Here is a 16,688-nt window from a genome sequence, read left to right as displayed (position 1 = left end):
GATTTTTCATGTACAAAGTCAAGTAAAACGGAAACAAAAATGAATGAATATTCCACCACATGTTGAACCTATATTGAATATATACTTGAGGTAATCACTTTTGCATTAACGAAACATAATTACCAAAAATATCGATTGGGTTATTGTTAGACTAAAGTCTAACAAGAGGGAGAAAGTTCTGAATTGTGTTAATAAAGACTTTAAGACATAGGAGCAGAATTAGGCCACTCGGCCCATCGAGTCTGCTCCGCCACTCAATCATGGCTGATATTTTCTCATCCCCATTCTCCTGCCTTCTCCCCATAACCCCTGATCCCCTTCTTAATCAAGAACCTATATATCTCTGTCTTAAAGACACTCAGTGATTTGGCCTCCACAGCCTTCTGTGGCAAAGAGTTCCAGAGATTCACCACCCTCTGGCTGAAGAAATTCCTCCTCATCTCTGTTTTGAAGGATCGTCCCTTTAGTCGGAGATTGTGTCCTCTGGTTCTAGCTTTTCCTACAAGTGGAAATATCCTCTCCATGTCCACTCTATCCAGGCCTCGCAGTATCTTGTAATAAGATCCCCCCTCATCCTTCTAAACTCCAACGAGCACAGACCCAGAGTCCTCAACCGTTCCTCATACGACAAGCTCTTCATTCCAGGGATCATTCTTGTGAACCTCCTCTGGACCCTTTCCAAGGCCAGCACATTCTTCCTTAGATACAAGACCCAAAACTGCTCACAATACTCTGATCAGAGCCTTATACAGCCTGAGAAGTACATCCCTATTCTTGTATTCGAGCTCTCTCGACACGAATGCTAACATTGCATTTGCCTTCCTAACTGCCGACTGAATCTGCAGAGAACCTGAAGAGAACTTTAAACAAGGACTCCCAAGTCCCTTTGTGTTGTCTGACTTCCTAAGAAATTCCGAAGATTTCCCATTTAGAAATTAGTCTATGCCTCCATTCCTCCTTCCAAAGTGCACAATCTCACATTTTTCCACACTGCCACTTCTTTGCCCACTCTCCTAGCCTGCCAAGTCCTTCTGCAGCCCCTCCTGCTTCCTCAATACTACCTGTCCCTCTACAGATCTTTATCATCTGCAAACTTAGCAACAGTGCCTTCAGTTCCTTCTTCCAGATCATTTGTGAAAAGTTTGTGGTCCCAGCACAGACCCCTGAGGCACACCACTAGTCACCGACTGCCATCCTGAAAAATACCCCTTTATCCCCACTCTCTGCCTTCTGCCAGTCAGCCAATCCTCTATGCATGCCAGGACCTTACCCTTAACACCATGGGCTCGTGGACTTATTTAACAGTTTCCTATGCGGCACCTTGTCAAAGGCCTTCTGGAAATCTAAATAAATCCAATCCACTGGTTCTCCTTGGTCTAATTTCCTTGTTACCTCCTCAAAGGGGAACAAAGAGCCTCCTGAGGAGAATATCCCTGATTAGTGTGGTCTGGACCAACTAGAAAGGAGGGATTGCTGGGGCTGGCGATGGGAAATGTGAAATAGACCAGGGCCGGAATTCTCCAACCTCGGCTGGGATTCTCCGGCCTCGCTGCGGTGAATGGAGTATTGGCCGAGTGCCAAATTCTCCGTTCTCGCTGGCAGCGATGGTGGGGAGAACGCGATTGGAGAATCACAGTCCAAGTGCTTGTGTGGGAACATTTGGTTCAGAATGATCATATATATCAAGATTTAGCTTAGCAGTACAGAAAGGTAAATCGAATATAGAACATCTGAACTGGAACAGAGCTCACAAGAAGGAGTCTAGCCAAGATAGAATGCAACCAGAGACTGATAGAAAAACTAATGGATCAATGGGTAATCTTTAAAGAAGATATGCTTCAGGTTCAGGTGAGGTAGATTTCACCAAGGGCATGAAGGGAGCCAAAAAAAACCTGGCTCCTCCAAAGATGAGGGAGATAGAAATGGAACAAACAAAAAAAGAGGATGTGCGATGAACGTCAGGTGAATTATTCAAGAGAGAAGAAGAGAAAAATATAACTGGGAAAGAGAGAGTATGAGAATAGAATGGCAGTCAACATAAAATTATTCTACCGGAATGCAAATAGTACGCGGGTAGTTAAGAGAAGGATTAGTAGGGCAGCACGGTGGCGCAAGTGGTTAGCACGGTTGCCTCACGGCGCCGAGATCCTGGCTCTGGGTCACTGTCCGTGTGGAGTTTGCACATTCTCCCCATGTCTGCATGGGTCTCACCCTCACAACCCAAAGATATGCAGGTTAGGTGGATTGGCCAGGCTAAATTGCCTCTTTATTGGAAAAGAAAGAATTGGGTACTCTTATTAACTTTAAATTCAGAGTCAGCACAAATTTGCAAAAGGCAGATTATGCTAAGCTAATCCAACTGAACTTTGTGATGAAATAAAAGAGAAAGTTGACAAAGGGATTTTGAGAAAGAACTTGACAAAGTACCACATAAAAGACTGATCAATAGATTAGAGGCTTATGGAATAGATATACAAGAATGGAACAAGGTGAGAGCAACACCACCCCACTGAGCAAAAGTGGAGAGGCATTGGAGAAGGATGGGTTAGTCAACTATGTCAAGAGCTGCTGAGGGTTGAGAAGGACAAGAGGAGAATGTTTACACGTCAGTCACATAGGGGGCTGGATTCTCTGCTTCCTCCACCACATGTTTTTCGGCGATGCGCCGTTCGCTGGCGGCAGGATTCTCTACTGCCACCGCTGGCCAATGAGATTTCCCATTGAAGCCACCCCACACTCCCAGGAAACCCACAGGATGGGGTGCGCTGCTGGTGGGAATAGAGAATCCCAATGGCTGGAGAATTACAGCAAAGATGCCATTTTTTGCTTTGATAGGAACCATTTTGCGCTGAGGTTGGAGCAGGAACCAGGGGCGTCATTATCCGACCCCCCCGCCGGGTCGGAGAATCGCCGGGGGCTGCCGTGAATCCCGCCCCCGCCGGTTGCCGAAGTCTCCGACACCGGAGATTCGGCAGGGGCGGGAATCGCGCCGCGCTGGTTGGCGGGCCACCCCCCCCCGCTCGATTCTCCGGCCCGGATGGGCCAAAGTCCCACCGATAAATTGCCTGTCCCGCCAGCGTAAATTAAAGCACCTATTTACCGGCGGGACCAGGCGGCGCGGGCGGGCTCCGGGGTCCTGGGGGCGGGGTGGCGCGGGGCGATCTGACCCCGGGGGGTGCCCCCACGGTGGCCTGGCCCGCGATCGGGGCCCACCGATCCGCGGGCGGGCCTGTGCCGTGGGGGCACTCTTTCCCTTCCGCCTCCGCCACGGTCTCCACCATGGTGGAGGCGGAAGAGACTCCCTCCACTGCGCATGCGCGGGAAACTGCCAGCGGCCACTGACGCTCCCGCGCATGCGCCGCCCCGACATGTCATTTCCACGCCAGCTGGCGGGGCACCAAAGGTCATTTCCGCCAGCTGGCGGGGCGGAAATTCATCCGGCGCCGGCCTAGCCCCGCAATGTTGGGGCTCGGCCCCCAAAGATGCAGAGCATTCCGTACCTTTGGGGCGGCGCGATGCCCGTCTGATTGGCGCCGTTTTGGGCGCCAGTCAGCGGACATCGCGCCGTTTCGGGAGAATTTCGCCCCAGATTAGAAGGAGGGGAGACTTCAATGGATTTCAGATGTGCAAACATGTTCAAGGACTTGGGAGGGAAATTGGAGGTTGCAGAAGGGATGGGATGGAATTTTGCAAGAACAGTGAAGTTAATGGTTGTTTTTTTTAAAACGAGAGGATTGATGGCTGCAGGTTTCAAGAAGAGAGGGACAACACCTGAAAAGTGGAAACCTTTGACAATACCAGTGAACATGGGAACCAGAAGAGGACATTAACGGTCTCGAGTTTATTGGCGCAGGATCGAGGAGACAGGAAGAGGATATCAGAGGCAGGATGATCTCACATGGAGAAAGAATGGTGATGCAAAATAAAATAGAGCCAGATGGGGTTCGGCGCTGGATGGTTGGGGGTGGGGGCAAAAATATTTGGGCCAGGTGGGATAATGGAGTGGGTTTCTTCAACTTGATACCAAAGACGTCCATAAGCCCTTCAATAATTATTGTTGGAGGGGAGGGTGGAGGAATCAGGAAAGAGGTTTGCAAGGCGAAAAGATGCCAAGATGATCTTAGCATTCCTGGATGACCCTGGAAAGTGTGCAGTTTTAGCAGGCAGGAGCAGAACCAGAGAGTGCATTAAGTAGTCCAGCTTGATCTAGTTCACATCCTGAATGGATTTCACTGTTACAGCTCAGGGGCAGATGTGTCCGCGTGGAAATGTCACCGGGCTAGTAATCCAGATGCCCAAGCTAATGCCCCCAGAATACAACAGCTGATGGAACTTAAAATTAATTATTTTACTCAAAGTAAAAATCAGTGGTTAAGTAGCAATGTCCTGGAGGCAGAGAGGTTTCCAAATGCGCTCCTGGTGTTCACCGAGTGAAACAAACATCAACATGTGAGTCAGTCACAGATCCTTCCCTCAGAACTTTACATTTGTTGCAGCAGTTTTGAAATAACCTGCAGCTACATCATCAATACTTACAGATGACGTATATGATTGCAAGCAAGAAAAGTATTGGCACCGCCACAGCAAGAATTATATTGGTTTGTTGACTGGCTGCTGGTTCACATACATGGGGCGAAATTCTCCCGAAACGGCGCGATGTCCGCCGACTGGTGCCCAAAACGGCGCCAATCAGACGGGCATCGCGCCGCCCCAAAGGTGCGGAATGCTCCACATCTTTGGGGACTGAGCCCCAACATTGAGGGGCTAGGCCGGCGCCGGAGGAATTTCTGCCCCGCCAGCTGGCGGAAACGGCCTTTGTTGCCCCGCCAGCTGGCGCGGAAATGACATCCCCGGGCAGCGCATGCGCGGGAGCGTCAGCGGCCGCTGACAGTTTCCCACGCATGCGCAGTGGACGGAGTCTCTTCCGCCTCCGCCATGGTGGAGACCGTGGCGGAGGCGGAAGGGAAAGAGTGCCCCCATGGCACAGGCCCGCCTGCGGATCGGTGGGCCCCGATCGCGGGCCAGGCCACTGTGGGGGCACCGCCCGGGGCCAGATCGCCCCGCGCCGCCCCCAGGATCCCGGAGTCCGCCCACGCCGCATTGTCCCGCCGTTCAAAAGGTGGTTTAATCCACGCCGGCGGGACAGGCAATTTATCGGCGGGACTTCGGCCCATCCGGGCCAGAGAATCGAGCGGGGGGGCCCGCCAACCGGCGCAGCGCGATTCCCGCCCCCGCCGAATCTCCGGTGCCGGAGGCTTCGGCAACCGGCGGGGGCGGGATTCACGCCAGCCCCCGGCGATTCTCCGCCCCTTATCTGTAATAGAAATGACAAATACAGAAATTGTAATTCTCACCAGCACCATTAGTTAAAAAACTTCTGCCGCATACTAAGACCAGAGGGTTGCGATTTTGGTTATACTAAGACCAGAGGGGTTGCGATTTTGGTTCTACTAAGACCAGAGGGGTTGCGATTTTGGTTATACTAAGACCAGAGGGGTTGCGATTTTGGTTATACGAAGACCAGAGGGGTTGCGATTTTGGTTATTCGAAGACCAGAGGGGTTGCGATTTTGGTTATACTAAGACCAGAGGGGTTGCGATTTTGGTTAACAAACGGGTGCAATTTGAGGTGGGCAGTACAGTTTCGGATGGGGGTGGTAGATTTGTCATGGTTAGTGGTAAGCTCGAGGGGGTGAGGGTAGTTTTGGTCAATATATATGCCCCAAATTGGGATGATGTAGATTTTATCAAGAGGCTGCTGGGGAAGAAACCCGACCTGGACTCGCACAGGCTGATCATGGGAGGTGATTTTAACACAGTCCTTGATCCCGGCCTGGAACGGTCGTGTTCGAAAATGGGTAGGGTGCCAGCAAAGGCAAAGGAACTGAGGGGGCTTATGGAGCAAATGGGGAGGGGGGGGGGTTGACCCATGGAGGGTTAGTCGGCCGACGGGGAAGGAGTTTTCATTCTATTCACACGTTCATAAGATTTTTTTAATCATGAGTAGGGACTGGCGGGGGTGACGGATGCACAATATTCGGCGATCACTATTTCGGACCATGCTCCACATTGGGTGGATCTGCAGGTCTGTAAGGAAAGCTTTCAGCGCCCACAATGGAGGTTAGAGGTTGGATTGTTGGCGGACGAGACGGTGTGTGAGAGGTTGAGGAAATTAATGCAAAACTACCTGCAGGTCAATGACCTCTCAGCAGCGGTGCACTGGGAGGCGCTGAAGGCAGTGGTGAGAGGGGAGCTGATTTTGATTCGAGCTCGTAGGGACAGGACGGACAGGGCAGAAACGGACCGACTGGTAAAGGAGATCTTATGGATAGATAGGAGGTATGCGGAGACCCCAGGGGCAGAGCTGTTAAGGGAACGACGGAGGTTGCAGACTGAGTTTGGTGCGTTGTCCACAGGTAAGGCGGTGGAGCAGCTTAGAAAGGCGAGGGGCACGATTTATGAGCATGGGGAGAAAGGCAGTAGAATGCTAGCACAGCAACGTAGAAAGAGGGAGGCGGGCAGGGAAGGTAGTTGACGGGGAGGGAAACTTGGTAGGGGACCTGGCAGGACTCAACAACGTGTTTAGGGATTTCTATAGTAAGCTTTATACCTCAAAACCCCTCACGGGGCCGGAGGGGATGAGGCGCTTTTTGGACGGACTGACCTTCCCAAAAGTGGGTAGGGGTTTGGTAGACGGGCTGGGGGCCCCGATTAGGGACGAAGAAATATTTGAGGGCTTGAGGGCCATGCAGTCGGGTAAAGCCCCGGGGACAGACGGGTACCCATTGGAGTTCTATAAAAAGTTCTGCGGGATAGTGGGGCCGGTGCTGGTCAGGGTTTTCAATGAGGCAAGAGACAGAGGGGTTCTACCCCCAACGATGTCGCAGGCCACTAGCTCGCTGATACCGAAACGGGACAAAGACCCAGAGGTATGTGGGTCCTATAGGCCGATCTCTCTGCTTAATGTAGATGCTAAATTATTGGCCAAGCTTTTGGCTTCCAGGATTGAGGACTGTGTGCCGGACGTTATCATAGAGGATCAAACCGGGTTTGCCAAGGACAGGCAGCTGGTGGCCAATCTAAGAAGGCTGCTAAATGTGATCATGATGCCCCCGGAGAGTAAGGAGGTAGAGGTAGTTGTGGCAATGGATGCCAAAAAGGCTTTTGACCGGGTTGAGTGGGACTATTTATGGGAGGTGCTAGGACGATTTGGGTTCGGGGAGGGCTTTATCGACTGGGTTAGGCTGTATCGACTGGGTTAGGCTGTTGAACCAGGCCCCGGAGGTTAGTGTTAGGACGAAGTCTTCCTATTTTAGACTGTACCGAGGGACAAGGCAGGGGTGCACCATCTCCCCACTGCTGTTTGCGTTAGCTATAGAGCCGCTGGCAATTGCTCTGAGAGCTTCAAGGGACTGCTCCGGCTGCGGGGGGCGGGGGGGGGGGGGGTATTTAGGGATACAAGACTGGGGTCGGTTACACAAGTTGAACTTGCCCCAGTTGGTGGAGCAAATGAGGAACGAATTTCGGAGGTGGGATGCGCTCCCGCTGTCACTAGCGGGGAGAGTACAGACGGTGAAAATGACGATCCTCCCGACATTCCTGTTCCTATTTCAGTGTCTCCCCCATTTTCATTCCGCGGTCCTTCTTTAAGAGGGTCAATAAAATTATCTTGGGATTTGTGTGGGCGGGAAAGTCCCCGCGAGTGAAGGTGATGCTCGAGAGGAACCAAGGGGAAGGGGGGCTGGTGCTGCCGAATTTTAGTCATTACTGCTGGGCGGCTAACATAGCCATGATAAGGAAGTGGATGGTGGTTACAGGCTCGGTTTGGGAGCGGATGGAGGCTGCTTTGTGCAGGGGCACCAGTTTGGCAGCCTTGGTAACGGTGCCTCTGCTGCTCCCACTGGCACAGAACGCCACCAGCCCCATAGCGGTGGCAGCTTTGCGGATCTGGGGCCAATGGAGGAGGCACATGGGGGAAAGTGAGAGTATCAGTTTGGTCCCCAATCTACGACAATCACCGGTTTGCCCCGTGGAATATGGACGGTGGTTCCGAATATGGCAGAGGGCTGGGATTGAGAGGATGGGTGATCTGTTCTTAGAGGAAATCTTCCCGAGCATTAGGGCGCTGGAGGAGAAATTTGGGCTGGCAAGAGGGAACGATTTCAGGTACTTTCAAGTGCGGGACTTTCTTCGTAGACAGATACCATCCTTCCCACACCTGCCACTATGGGGGATCCAGGACAGGGTAGTGTTTCAGATATATATAAAGAACTTATGGGAGCAGAGGAGAAGCAGGCCGAGGAGCTGAAGCTTAAGTGGGAAGAGGAGCTTGGAGGTGAGATAGAGGATGGCGTATGGGCGGAGGCGTTGAGTAGGGTAAACGCGACCACAACATGCGCCAGACTCAGCCTGATCCAATTCAAGGTCGTTCACCGGGCCCACATGGCAGTGGCCCGGCTGAGTAAATTTTTTGGGTTGGAGGACAGGTGTGCAAGATGTGCGGGTGGACCAGCATGTTCTGGGCATGTCCAAACCTTACGGGGTACTGGCAGGGATTCGCGGACGTTATGTCCCGAGTACTGAAAACAAGGGTGGCGATAAGTCCAGAGGTGGCAATTTTGGGGGTTTCGGAGGACCCGGGAGTCCAGGAGGAGAGGGAGGCCGACGTTCTGGCCTTTGATCCCTGGTAGCCCGGCGACAAATTCTGCTGTCATGCAGGGACTCAAAGCCCCCGAAGTCGGAGGCCTGGCTATGGGACATGGCGAGCTTTCTCGGTCTGGAGAAAATTAAGTTCGCCTTGAGAGGGTCACTGTTAGGATTCGCCAGGAGGTGGCAACCATTCATTGACTTCTTCGCGGAGAATTAATCGTCAGCAGGAGGTGGGTTAGGGTAGCATAGATTAAGGGGTCAATTAGGCGGGTCCTTGTGGGATGGGAGCCGGTTTTTGCACTATGTTTATTGTTCTTTGCACATTGTTTTATACTGTTGCTGTTTACTATGCCAAAAATACCTCATTGAAATTGTTTATTAAAAAAAAACTTCTGCCGCAATTCTACAAATTGGGGAAAAAGTTCCATAGTGAGCAGGTTTAGCTGCGTGTTTCCTAGCTCTCGCAGCACAGAGAAACCTACATCTATACAACGTGACTTGTACAAGGGGCCTCGACGGGGAACACACGGCCGAGGTCGTACATAGCCCCGTTTTGTACACTAAGCTCCGCTCACCGGAACTCCCCAGTGTAGCGATCTCCGAGGCCCACGAAGCAACCACCGACCCACCCCCAGCCAAATACACTATGGGGAGATGTCCGTGTACCCCGCCCCCCCCCAATCTCGCACATGCAGAAAAGGCTGTCACCCAGGTGCATGCCCTTTGGGCAGGGTGGTATCCTGGAACTGCTAGGTGTCACCTAGGTGCCCAGGTGGCACTGCCAGCAGGTAGGGGCACTGCAGGGTGCCAGGTTGTCATGACTGATATGCCAAGCTGGAATCTTTTGTGATCGGGCGGCCGGGGACCTCCCATAAGAGTGGCACAGTGGTTAGCACTGCTGCCTCACAGCACCCAGGGACCCAGGACCAATTCCAGCCTTGGTTGTGTGTGGGGTTTGTACGGTCTGTATATATTTCCTCCGGGTGCTCCAGTTTCCTCCCACAGTTCAAAGATGTACAGGTTAGGTAGATTGGTCATGCTGAATTTCCCTTCCAAAAGGTTAGGTGGGGTTAGTGGGATGTGCCGAGGAAGGCTGCCCTTTCAAAGGGTTGCTGCAGACTTGATGGGCTGAATGGCCTCCTTCAGCGTGGAGAGGGTTCTATGATTCCATGAGTGGCTTGGGGGATTGCGGGGTGGGGGGGGTCATGTAATGTGGCTTCGGAGATTGGGCTGCCATTTAAAAACTGGTGTCCCGATCTCTCGCTGCACTGAATTCCGGAGAGCGGAGTTCCTCAGTGCACAAAACAGGGCAATGTGCGGCCTTGGCCACGTGTCTCCTGCATTGGCCCCTTATCTAACGCCAATGGCATCTTATAGTTATATGTTTCTCGGTGCTACGAGCGCCGGGTGACACGTGGCTAAGTGCACTCGGTATGGGACTTTGTTCCCTTTTAGTTGAATCACACCCATAGAACATTACAGCGCAGTACAGGCCCTTCGGCCCTCGATGTTGTGCCGACCTGTGAAACCACTCTAAAGCCCATCTACACTATTCCCTTATCGTCCATATGTCTATCCAATGACCATTTGAATGCCCTTAGTGTCAGCGAGTCCACGACTGTTGCAGGCAGGGCATTCCACACCCTTACTACTCTCTGAGTAAAGAACCTACCTCTGACATCTGTCCTATATCTGTCTCCCCTCAATTTAAAGCTATGTCCCCTCGTCCTAGACATCACCATCTGAGGAAAAAGGCGCTCACTGTCCATCCTATCCAATCCTCTGATCATCTTGTATGCCTCAATTAAGTCACCTCTTAACCTTCTTCTCTCTAACGAAAACAGCCTCAAGTCTCTCAGCCTTTCCTCATAAAATCTTCCCTCCATACCAGGCAACATTCTGGTAAATCTCCTCTGCACCCTTTCCAATGCTTCCACATCCTTCCTATAATGCAGCGACCAGAATTGCACGCAATACTCCAAATGCGGCCGTACCAGAGTTTTGTACAGCTGCAACATGACCTCATGGCTTGGAAACTCAATCCCTCTACCAATAAAAGCTAACACACCATACGCCTTCTGAACAACCCTCTCAACCTGGGTGGCAACTTTCAGGGACCTATGTACATGGACACCGAGATCTCTCTGCTCATCTACACTGCCAAGAATCTTACCATTAGCCCAGTACTCTGTCTTCCTGTTATTCCTTCCAAAATGAATCACCTCACACTTTTCTGCATTAAACTCCATTTGCCACCTCTCAGCCCACGCTGCAGCTTATCTATGTCCCTCTGTAACTTGTAACATCCTTCCGCACTGTCCACAACTCCACTGACTTTAGTGTCATCTGCAAATTTACTCACCCATCCTTCTACGCCCTCCTCCAGGTCATTTATAAAAAATGACAAACACCCACTCATGTTCTCCGTGCACTACCAGTTTTGTGACTTTCCATCCCACTTTCTCCTGTCAAGAAAACTTACACTATTATTCCCAAATTAACTTCTTTCACGAAGCTGAATGCAAGACAGGTTAGTGGAATATTGCTTTAACTATTAAACCAATTGGCTCTGCTGGTTTGACTCACTGGGAAGAGTAAGAGTATGTGAACAGTTGGTCTTGCAACAAGGTTTTCCATGGTACAAATGTAGTTTCCACAGTCAGATCCCTTGGCTTGAGAGATAATCAGTGTGCTGTTGTTAACATTGACCATTTGTTATCACTTTATTATCTTTCCACCACAGAATGGAACTTGCTTCCCCCACAGACAGCGAGCAGGTTAATTCAATTGTGGTATTCACATTAGTCTCATTGATGAAAGGTCCCAACAATGGTTCTATGGGAGAGAATTAGATAAATAGTTCTGAGCAAGAGGGCATCACTACTTCATATTATCTTAACATAATTAACTAATAATAGCTTATCCATTCATGGGTACATAATGGTTCAGAATACTTCAATCCCGAGCCAAATTATCTGATGCCATAATCCGATCACAAAGACAGTCCACTTCCAAGATCAGCCCACTCTGGAAATACCTTAGCCCAGCAGCTACTGAAATTCTCACCACCACCCTGCTCACCCCTAAACTCCATTATTCCAACGCTCTATAGGTGGCCTCCCATCCATCAGCTCAGTTAAACCGCTGCTGCTCGTCTCCTATCCTACATCATGTCCCAGTCACCCATCACCCCTGTCCTTACTGACCCGCATTGGCTCCGGTCCCATATGTTTTCTTTACAACCGTGTCTACTTGAACTGCTACCTTTAGGGACCTGTGTACTTGTACAACCAAGGTATCTCACTTCATCTACCTCTCTTAGTATATTCCCATTTATTGTACTTCCTATAACTGTTTGACCTGCCTAAATTATCTGTGTTAAATTCCATCTGCCACTTTACGCCCACTCCACCAACCCATCCATATCATTTTGGAGATTATAGCTACCCTCTACGTTGTCCAGCACTCGGCCAATCTGTGTCATCTGCAAATTTCCCAATCATACACCCCATGTGCACGTCCAAATTTTTAATTGGAGGAGAATTCTCGAACCAGGGGATATAGATTCAAGATAAGTGACAGAACAGATGGAGCGGACATGAGGAAGAACTTTTTTTAGTTAGCATCAGGAAACAGAAATGTTGCAGGTGGTGACTAGTCCACAGGGATCAGTGCTTGGGCCCCAACTCTTCACAATATACATCAACGATTTGGTGAGGGAGCTAAAAGTAATATTTCCAAGTTTGCTGATGACACAAAAGTTGGCAATTTAGCATGGCCAATTCACCTACCCTGCACATCTTTGGGTTGTAGGGGCGAGACCCACGCAGACACGGGGAGGATGTGCAAACTCCACATGGACAGTGACCCAGGGCTGGGGTCGAACCCAGGTCCTCAGCGCCATGAGGAACCACTGTGCCACTGTGGTTCATGGAACAGGGAGGATGGATGTAATTCGCCTCCTTTACATTTCCTTTCTGTATCGAGTGCGCAAAACTACACAGCTTATTCTATAGTCTAATCATTGTACCAGGACACCAATGCTCTTTTATTCTGTACATGGTGGATTGATGACATCACCAGAACTGACCACCTTTGTGTAATGGAAATTTTTCTGGACTAGAAGGCCAGAGATGAGGCCTGCCATAGGTTCACTAATGAACTTCATTAGGAGAAAACATATAGTCCTTCCCCCAATCTTGCCTATAAGTGACTCCAGTCCAACAGCATTGCAGCTGACTCAACTGTCCTCTGAAGTAGCCAAATAAGCCACAGTCATGTCAACTAGGTATGGGCATTAAATATTGTCTTTGCATTAAGGATGAATACGGAAGATCTCCTTGTACATGGAGATAGGAAGCTTGCATTTATTCCACAGCAGAGGTAAAAAACCAGAGATTTTGTTTTTGATGGAGTTAATAGGAAAAGGCCACCTCCGTTAGTTTTACGATGGTCATCAGTTGAAAATTATTTAAAAGATTGCCTTGTTCAAGGCGGACAGGGATAGGAGGAGGGGGGAGAGAGAGAGTGGGGGAGAGAGAGGGGGCGCGGCGGAAGGCGGGGGGGACACAGAGGGGGGGAACACAGATGGGGGGGGCACGACACAGAGGGAGGGGGACGACACAGAGGGAGGGGGACGACACAGAGGGAGGGGGACGACACAGAGGGAGGGGGACGACACAGAGGGAGGGGGACGACACAGAGGGAGGGGGACGACACAGAGGGAGGGGGACGACACAGAGGGAGGGGGACGACACAGAGGGAGGGGGACGACACAGAGGGAGGGGGACGACACAGAGGGAGGGGGACGACACAGAGGGAGGGGGACGACACAGAGGGAGGGGGACGACACAGAGGGAGGGGGACGACACAGAGGGAGGGGGACGACACAGAGGGAGGGGGACGACACAGAGGGAGGGGGACGACACAGAGGGAGGGGGACGACACAGAGGGAGGGGGACGACACAGAGGGAGGGGGACGACACAGAGGGAGGGGGACGACACAGAGGGAGGGGGACGACACAGAGGGAGGGGGACGACACAGAGGGAGGGGGACGACACAGAGGGAGGGGGACGACACAGAGGGAGGGGGACGACACAGAGGGAGGGGGACGACACAGAGGGAGGGGGACGACACAGAGGGAGGGGGACGACACAGAGGGAGGGGGACGACACAGAGGGAGGGGGACGACACAGAGGGAGGGGGACGACACAGAGGGAGGGGGACGACACAGAGGGAGGGGGACGACACAGAGGGAGGGGGACGACACAGAGGGAGGGGGACGACACAGAGGGAGGGGGACGACACAGAGGGAGGGGGACGACACAGAGGGAGGGGGACGACACAGAGGGAGGGGGACGACACAGAGGGAGGGGGACGACACAGAGGGAGGGGGACGACACAGAGGGAGGGGGACGACACAGAGGGAGGGGGACGACACAGAGGGAGGGGGACGACACAGAGGGAGGGGGACGACACAGAGGGAGGGGGACGACACAGAGGGAGGGGGACGACACAGAGGGAGGGGGACGACACAGAGGGAGGGGGACGACACAGAGGGAGGGGGACGACACAGAGGGAGGGGGACGACACAGAGGGAGGGGGACGACACAGAGGGAGGGGGACGACACAGAGGGAGGGGGACGACACAGAGGGAGGGGGACGACACAGAGGGAGGGGGACGACACAGAGGGAGGGGGACGACACAGAGGGGGGGGGACGACACAGAGGGGGGGGGCGACACAGAGGGGGGGGGACGACACAGAGGGGGGGGGACACACAGAGAGGGGGGACACACAGAGAGGGGGGACACACAGAGAGGGGGGACACACAGAGAGGGGGGACACACAGAGAGGGGGGACACACAGAGAGGGGGGACACACAGAGAGGGGGGACACACAGAGAGGGGGGACACACAGAGAGGGGGGACACACAGAGAGGGGGGACACACAGAGAGGGGGGACACACAGAGAGGGGGGACACACAGAGAGGGGGGACACACAGAGAGGGGGGACACACAGAGAGGGGGACACACAGAGAGGGGGACACACAGAGAGGGGGACACACAGAGAGGGGGCGGACACAGAGAGGGGGCGGACACAGAGAGGGGGCGGACACAGAGAGGGGGCGGACACAGAGAGGGGGCGGACACAGAGAGGGGGCGGACACAGAGAGGGGGCGGACACAGAGAGGGGGCGGACACAGAGAGGGGGCGGACACAGAGAGGGGGCGGACACAGAGAGGGGGCGGACACAGAGAGGGGGCGGACACAGAGAGGGGGCGGACACAGAGAGGGGGCGGACACAGAGAGGGGGCGGACACAGAGAGGGGGCGGACACAGAGAGGGGGCGGACACAGAGAGGGGGCGGACACAGAGAGGGGGCGGACACAGAGAGGGGGCGGACACAGAGAGGGGGCGGACACAGAGAGGGGGGGACAGAGAGGGGGGGACAGAGAGGGGGGGACAGAGAGGGGGGGACAGAGAGGGGGGGACAGAGAGGGGGGACAGAGAATGGGGGGATGAGAGGGGGACGACGACGACGAGGGACGACGACGATGAGAGGGGGGGGTGAGAGGGGTGGGGGCCGGAGGGGGGTGGGGGCCAGAGGGGGGGGAGGGGGGGGGGGGAGTGGGAGGTGCGAGCAGGAGGCGCGAGGGTCCTGGAGGTCATCATGGACGCAGAGAAGGCTTTTGATTGGGTGCAGTGGATGTATTTATTTGTGATCTTGGGGAGGTTTTTTAAAAAGTTAGAGCAATTCATTTTTTCCAATTAAGGGGCAATTTAGCGTGTCCAACCCTGCACATCTTTTAGGTTGTGGGGGCGAAACCCACACAAACACGTGGAGAATGTGCAACCTCCACACGGACAATGACCCAGTGCCGGGATCGAACCTGGGACCTCAGCCGCATGACGCAGCAATGCCAACCACTTAGCCACCGTGCTGCCCTCTGGGAAGGTTTTGCTCAAAGTTTGCGGCATGGGTGCGTCTTGTTGTAGAGCCCCGGTGGCGAAGTTCACAGGGTTTTGGACTGCACAGGGGAACAAGACAGAGCTGTCCGTTGTCACCGTTGTTGACAACGGCAATTGAGCCTTTGGCAATGGCCCTTCGGGGTCAGTGGAGTGGCCCTTCGGGGTCAGTGGAGTAGCGAGGAATTGTGAGGGGGAGAAAGGAGCACCAGGTGTTGTTGTACGCGGACACCTGTTGCTGTTTGTGTCAAGACCCGCTGGAGAATATTTGATCGTGGGAATATTTGAGAGGTTTGGTGCCTTCTCTGGGTGCAAGTTAAATGTCTGGAAGAGCGAGGTGTTTCCTGTGAATGTGGCGGGCAGGGGCCACCTTACAGTTGTTGCCATTCAAGGTAGCTAGGGAAAGGTTCAAGTGACAAGGGAATGGGCTACGATGCACAGGTGGAATTTGACAACGTTGGCGAGGAGATTGGGGGGATTTTAATAGATTGAATACATGACACCTGTTGCAGGCAGGGAGGGTGTCGGTGGTAAAAACGAATATGCTGTCAAGGTTCCTGTTCATTTTCCAGGGCGCCCGATCTTTCTTCCTCAGGCTTTCTTCTGGAAATTGCAGAGTGATCTTGGGGTTTATATGGGCAGAGAAGGTGCCCAGAGTAAAAGAGGGCCCTCTACAGAGGCAGACACAGAAATGGGAGTTTGTGCTCCTAAACCTGCTGCACTAGTATTGGGCAGCTAATTTGGAGGTGGTGAGGCGATGGTGGTGGGGAAGGGGGCCAATGTTGTGGCTTCGCCTCTCTAATCGCCCAGTGAAGGATCTTGCTAAATTGGAGGTTGGATACACTGCCAGGGGTGGCCGCCTGGCTGGGGGACTTGTACTATTTTCTCCAGTTGGAAAAGATTAACTAGATCAACATTGAAGGTATCAGGACAGATGGAGACAGTTCACAAATCATGTTGTATTCTGGTCTTATTAATAGGGGTGCACGGTGGAAGAGCAAGAAGGGTAGGCTGAACTTATACAAGACTCATTTGACTTCAGTTGAAGTATTGTGTATAGTTCTGGATGTAG

At 52.8% G+C, this 16,688-nt stretch overlaps 1 long non-coding RNA gene across 3 annotated transcripts in view; it reads right to left on the bottom strand.

The window, feature by feature from the left end:
* Positions 1-16,688, bottom strand: part of LOC140390333 (uncharacterized) — a 31,565-nt gene that overhangs the window by 8,699 nt on the left and 6,178 nt on the right. For 2 of the 3 annotated variants that reach the window (XR_011934616.1, XR_011934617.1), the window contains exons 2-3: positions 11,235-11,483; positions 11,011-11,113 (exon numbers count right to left, since the gene is read on the bottom strand). This is a non-coding gene — a long non-coding RNA (uncharacterized lncRNA). Of the gene's footprint in view, positions 1-4,536; positions 4,626-11,010; positions 11,114-11,234; positions 11,484-16,688 lie in introns of those variants that run through there. The other variant, XR_011934615.1, reaches the window with a different exon arrangement.

This window comes from Scyliorhinus torazame, chromosome 14 (genome assembly GCF_047496885.1).
Source record: "Scyliorhinus torazame isolate Kashiwa2021f chromosome 14, sScyTor2.1, whole genome shotgun sequence".
In the NCBI taxonomy this organism is placed as follows: domain Eukaryota; kingdom Metazoa; phylum Chordata; class Chondrichthyes; order Carcharhiniformes; family Scyliorhinidae; genus Scyliorhinus; species Scyliorhinus torazame.
Note: the sequence above shows the minus strand (reverse complement) of the source record. Positions and strands in the feature narration are given on the sequence as shown.